This window comes from Gossypium hirsutum, chromosome A01 (genome assembly GCF_007990345.1).
Source record: "Gossypium hirsutum isolate 1008001.06 chromosome A01, Gossypium_hirsutum_v2.1, whole genome shotgun sequence".
NCBI lineage: Eukaryota > Viridiplantae > Streptophyta > Magnoliopsida > Malvales > Malvaceae > Gossypium > Gossypium hirsutum.
Window position 1 is genome coordinate 84,886,136 of NC_053424.1, and position 6,767 is coordinate 84,892,902.

Sequence of the window (6,767 nt, forward strand, 5' to 3'; positions counted from 1 at the left end):
TGGAAACTCAGGATTAAAAACTTACCAAATAAAATCCTAAAATTGATAATAATTAATATATATTATAACGGGTATAATTATATAGTAATAATTATCAATTTTTTTTACTAAAAACATTTATTCTAGAAGCCTTTTGAAAATATTTACAAAAAGAGGCATCTAGTTTTTATTATTCATGAAAAGAGCAACCAAATTTTAAAAAACTTCAATTAAGTCCCTATACTTAATGAAAATTTGAAATTGAGTCGCAATTTAAAACTCGGGTCAAAATTGACATTTTTATTTGAAAAATCAAATATTAAAATCTCTATTTAGAGAATAATTTTTAGGAAAATTATGTTAAAATCAATTCCCAGGAAAGATTGGAGGAGTCACAAGCAGTCCCGCTTAAGTTCCAATCTCCTAGACAGAATTTATTTAAACATACTAATTCCGAAAATATACCCTAAATCATTTTTTAAAAAAGAACATAGGAAAATTTTAAACATTCGATAAAATGAACGAATTCCATTAAGTCTTATCTCCCCAATAGTGTATCAGGTGTTGAGCGTTAACTCGAAAATTACCTCCCTTACCTTGGAGCTCGACAACTCTGTATGGATAGACATGATGAATCGTAAATGGATCGGACCAACGTGATTTTAACTTACCTGGGAAGAACTTTAGTCTGGACTTAAATAACAGAACTTGCTGACCTGCTTCAAATTCTCGAACTCGAATGTGCTTGTCATGCCATTTCTTAAGTCTTTCCTTGAGTAATTTGGCATTTTCGTAGGAGAATAGTCGGATTTCCTCTAGCTCATTGAGTTGGAGCATCCGTTTCTCTTTAGCAAGCTTAGGATCCAAGTTGAGTTGTCAAAGAGCCTAGTAAGCCTTGTGCTCTAACTCTAAGGTTAGATGACATGCTTTCCCAAAGACCAACCTATAAGGTGACATCCCTAAAGGGATCTTGTATGCTGTTCTATAAGCCCATAAAGCATCATCCAACCTTTTGGACCAATCACGTCGGTTTGGGCAAACTACTTTCTCAAGTATGCCCTTGATTTCCTTATTTGCCAGTTCAGCTTGCCCATTCGTCTGCGGATGGTAAGCAGTTGCAACCTTGTGTTTCACTCCGTGCTTGTCTAATAACCATTTTAACCACTTGTTCACAAAGTGGGACCCTTCATCACTAATGATAGCTTTTGGGATTCCAAACCTTATGAACACGTGTTTTTGCAAGAACTTAATTACAACCCTAGCATTGTTTGTCGGATAAGCTTCAGCCTTGACCCACTTGGACACATTGTCTACTGCTACCAATATATACTTGTGACCAAAAGACGAAGGGAAAGGACCAAGAAAGTCAATACCCCATATATCAAACAATTTTACCTTGATGATGTTTGTTCGAGGCATCTCATTTCTATTGGTGATATTTCCGACCCTTTGACATCGGTCACAGCTCTTTACGTACGCATATGCATGCTTGAATAGTGTTGGCCAAAAGAATCCGGCTTGCAATACTTTGGCCGCCGACGAGTACCTCCGAAATGTCCTCCACTCAGAGCTAAGTGACAATGGTATAAAATCTTTTGTACTTCATCTTCTACCACGCATCTCCTGATTATCTGATCTGCACACTTTTTAAACAAATATGGCTCTTCCCAGAAATAGTACTTCACATCATGAAAGAACTACTCTTTTGTTGATACGTCTTATCGATTGGCATCAAACCACAAGCTAAATAGTTAGCAATATCAGCAAACCAAGGGGTACTATGGACATGACTTACCTTCAGTATCTGTTCATCTGGAAATGTTTCCTGAATTGGTATACTAGGTGAATTCCCTTCTTGCGGCACCAATCTGGACAAGTGATCTACTACTTGGTTTTCTACTCCCTTCTGATCTTGAATTTCTAAATCGAACTCTTGAAGTAGAAGCACCCACTAAATCAGTCTATGCTTAGCATCTTTCTTGGGAAGTAAGTACTTAATTGTCGAGTGGTCTGTATAAACAGTTACTTTTTTACCTACAAGATAAGATCGAAACTTGTCAAAATAAAATACAATCGTAAGTATCTCATTTTCTGTTATCGTATATTTCAATTGAGCTCCTGTAAGAGTCCGGCTTGCATAGTAGATGGGATGAAAAACTTTGTTCTTTCGCTGGCCCATTACAGCCCTTATTGCGAAGTCGCTTGCTTCACACATTAATTCAAATGGCAAATCCCAGTCTGGTGTGACGATTATGGATGCCGTAACTAATCGACTCTTCAAATCTTTGAAAGCCTTTAACCATTCATCAACGAACATGAACGTCGTGTCTTTCTCCAATAATTTGCATAATGGTTTAGCAATTTTAGAGAAGTCCTTGATAAATCTTCGATAGAACCCGGCGTGGCCCAAAAAGCTCCTAACACCCTTTACAGATGTTGGAGGTGGGAGTTTCTCGATAACATCTACCTTTGCTTTATCTACCTCGATTTAATGTCTCGTTATCCGATGCCCTAGAACAATTAATTCTTTTACCATGAAATAGAACTTTTCCCAGTTAAGTACTAGGTTTGTTTCTTCACATTGCCTTAGTACGTTAGCTAGATTGGCTAAGCAACCATCATAAGTATCAGCAAATACTAAAAAGTCATCCATAAAAACTTCCAAGTACTTCTCAAGCATGTCAGTAAAAATAGACATCATACATCTTTGAAATGTAGCAGGTGCATTACATAAACCAAATGTCATACGTCTAAATGCAAATGTACCGTACGAGCAGGTGAAGGCTGTCTTGTGCTGATCTTCTAGTGCTACTGTAATCTGATTATACCCTGAGTATCCATCGAGAAAATAGTAATAGTCTTGCCCTGCGAGTTTATCCAACATCTGATCCAAGAATGGCAAAGAAAAGTGATCTTTGTTAGTCGCCTTGTTCAGTTTCTGGCAATCAATGCAAATCCTCCATCCCGTAACTACTCTAGTTGGTATCAACTCGTTATTCTCGTTCTCTACGACTGTGATACCTCCCTTCTTTGGCATACACTGGACTGGACTCACCCACGAACTGTCTAAGATGGGATAAATGATACCCGCATCTAACCACTTGATAATCTCCTTTTTCACCACGTCCTTCATAATAGGGTTCAGTCTTCATTGTCCATTAATTGTCCCTTTCTTGATCTTCGTTGTCCATCAATTGTCCCTTTCTTTCCATCTTCTAGAATAATATTGTGCATGCATACAGATGGACTAATACCATGAATATCGACTATGGTCCATCTGATAGCCTTCTTGAATTATTTCAACACCAAGATGAGTTTCTCTTCTTGCTCAGTAGTTAATTCTGCTGAAACAATCACAGGCAAACTAGAAGCGTTACCTAAATAAAAGTATTTTAAATGTGAAGGTAATACCCTGAGTTCTAATTTAGGTGGTTCCTCGATTGGCGCTTTTGGTTGGGCATACTCCCTCTTCTCTAACTCCAAAGATTCAAAGCAGGATTGCTGATTAAATCCCCTTTGATTAGCTTCTAAGAAAGCTAAGTATTCATCCTCCTCTTCATCATTTGGAGGATCTGATGTCAAAATTTGTTCCAACGGATCCTCAACATAGTTGAGCTCCTTTTCCACTAATGAATCCTTTAAGTCTGATACTACAGAACAATCATCAATTGTGTCAGGAAATCGCATATACTTAAAAACATTAAATGTTACCTGATCATCCTAAACATGCATCGTAAGCTCGCCCTTCTTTACATCAATAAGGGTCATTCTGGTTGCTAAGAATGGTCTTCCTCGGATAATCGGCACTTCTTTGTTTGCTTCAAAGTTTAGGATAACAAAATCAGCAGGGAAGATAAATTTATCTACACGTACCAATACGTCCTTGATTTTTCCTTTTGATTTGCTAAGGATCGATCTGCTAGATGAAGTGTAACCGTTGTAGGTCTAACTTCACCTATCCCCAACTTTCTAAATATTGACATAGGCATCAAGTTAATACTCGCACCTAAGTCACATAAAGCCTTACCACAATATGTTTCTCCAATGTTGCAAGGTATGGTAAAACATCCAGGATCCTTCAGCTTTGGGGGTAGTTTGTCTTGAAGATATGCACTGCATTCCTTCGTCAGAGCTACCTTCTCAAATTCTCCAAGTCTTTAGTTTTTGGACAGGATATCCTTCATAAACTTGACGTAGTTCGGCATTTGTTCAAGTGCTTCAACCAATGGGATGTTGATGTGAAGTTTCTTGAGTACGTCTAGCAATTTCTTGAATTAAATTTCCTGCTTCTGCTTCTGAAGTCTTTGAGGGTAGCGTGGTGGTGGTTTCTTTATTGGAATTGGCTGATTCATTTTCTACGACAATTCTGCATCTAACGGAGTTATTAGTTAATCAGAATTAGCTGGTTCTGGAATTACCATGTCGGGTTTTTCAGATTCTGGTTATTATGCAACTGGAATTTCAACACTCGGTTGAACTTTCTCTGAGTCTTGAGCATCAGCTAGCTCCTTTTCAGCTTCAATAGTGTTGGGTTCTACTGTCTTTCCACTCCTCAATGTCAACGTTTTGCAATGCTCCTTCCTCGGATTCCTCGGATTCTCTGTATCACTAGGTAAAGCACCTTGTGGTAAGTTCCTGAGTTTAGTAGCCAGCTGGCCCACTTGATTCTCCAAATTCCTTAGAGTGGCATCATTTTTTACCATGTATACCTTCAATAAATTCTCTAAGCTATTGGATGATTCGGCCTGAGTTGTTACTAGTTCCAGCCCCTTGGTTGCTCCAGGAAAAATTTGGGTGGTTTCGCCACGATGGGTTATAGAAGTTGGATTGCAGTCCTTGCCTTCCTCGATTTTGGTTCTGGTTACCCATGTAATATACGGATTTAGGGTTTGATGGACATTCTTCGAACAAATGTCCCTCCCCATAATAAACATAGGCTATACTCTCAAATTGGTGAGGTGGTTGGGCTGCAAAACTGTTAGACCCATTAGTGGTAAATTCTTAAGCATTGAGGATATTGAAGATACCTGAGATGCGAGTGAAGTGAGAGCGTCCACTTCATGTATTTCAGCGACTCATCTTCTTGACACGGCTCGATTGGTTGGCCATTGATAATTGTTACTGGCGATCCTCTCGATGATTCCGTAAGCCTCATTATAGGACTTAGAAAGGATAGCACCGTTAGCAGAAGCGTCCACTACCATCCTCGTGTGAGCATTAAGACCATTATAAAATGTCTCAAGTTGGATGCAATATGGGATTCCATGATGAGGGCATTTCCATAATAGCTCTTTGTATCGTTTCCATGCCTCATACAAGGACTTATCATCCATTTGTTGGAAAGCAGTGATCTCATTCCTCAACATAGCATTCTTACTAGGCGGGAAATACTTCATGAGAAATCTTTCGGCTAACTCTTGCCATGTAGAAATTGAGTTTGATGACAATGAATTAAACCAGGCTCAAGCTCCGTCCCTTAGTGAGTACGGGAACAACTTCAATCGTAATGCATCTTCGGAAACTCCAGCTAATTTGAAAGAGTCGATCACCTCCATAAATAGTCTTAAATAAAGATGAGGATCTTCTGTAGGCATTCCACTGAATTGGCCCATTGTCTGAAGCATCTGGAACATGACTGGCTTCAGCTCAAATTGTTGTGCCTTGATTTTGGGTCTCCTTATATCCAGATTAAGATCATTAAAAATAGGCATTGCATACTATCTTAAGGCTCTATCCCTATCATCAGCAATAAGGATAGGATTTTGAGCAAGGTTTGCTCCATTTCCTTGATTGATATTCTCAAAATTCATTCCTTCAGTCCTTCTCTGGTTCGCTTGTCTTCTTCGCTGTCGGAAAGTTCGTTCAATCTCAGGGTCTACAAGGAGTAGGTCAATAATTCGGTCAATACTCATAAACAACTGAAATAATCACAGAAAAATTAATTAAGTTAAAAATTAAACAGAAAAAGAAACCGAAATGTAAAACTAAAAAATTCACAAATAATGACCTTTTGAAACAGTCCCCGGCAACGGTGCCAAAAACTTGGAACGCCGGAAAAAATGTGCAAGTGTACACAATCGCAACAAGTAATAAAGTGACAAGTAAATGTCGAGTTATCGTACCTACAGGGACTGTAAAAGAATTATTTATGAAATTGATTGTAAAACACTTTGGTGAGGTAAAAATAATTTGGTTTTAAAAGGTGGTCAAAAATTGTTTAAAAACTAAGTAAGTATTAAAAAATAACAAAGAAGTTCCAATGCACGATTTCAAATAAGATTTAATCAATGTAACATACTTGCGTTGGATTAATCATATTCCTTTAACTTAGAATTATTAAACTCATGTTTATACTATTACGAATAAATTCAAAGCAACCCGGTAATTTGCTAACTTATGAAGAAATTTACATACAAAAATCCATTCATCTCTTGACATATCCCTATGTCAATTCAACCGACTAAACAAATTCTGGCAAGCAAACATGTTATTGCACATACATACTCATTAAATTGAACCAATCTCTTGCATATCCCTATGTCAATTCAAAAAATTAATTAAATCTAATAAGCATATAAAAGACTTTCTGAAGTAACAAGGCATCGCTACCTTGAAACAATTTAATCACAATAATCTTGCAAGTTATGCAAGGCAATAATATTGCCAGATACATTGCTAATTTACCCTTTAGCTACCTTAGAGGACTAAACATGCACTGATTAAGTACTGTGTCAATTAATTAAAATTTCAATCCATTTAAATAATTAATTCATTAGTTACCTCACAGT

At 37.5% G+C, this 6,767-nt stretch overlaps 1 non-coding gene across 1 annotated transcript; it reads left to right on the top strand.

The window, feature by feature from the left end:
- The first annotated feature begins 5,238 nt into the window (after positions 1–5,238).
- On the top strand, positions 5,239–5,345 carry LOC121207644 (small nucleolar RNA R71). The gene has a single exon (XR_005902731.1). It is a non-coding gene; the product is annotated as a small nucleolar RNA R71 (small nucleolar RNA).
- Positions 5,346–6,767: the final 1,422 nt, after the last annotated feature.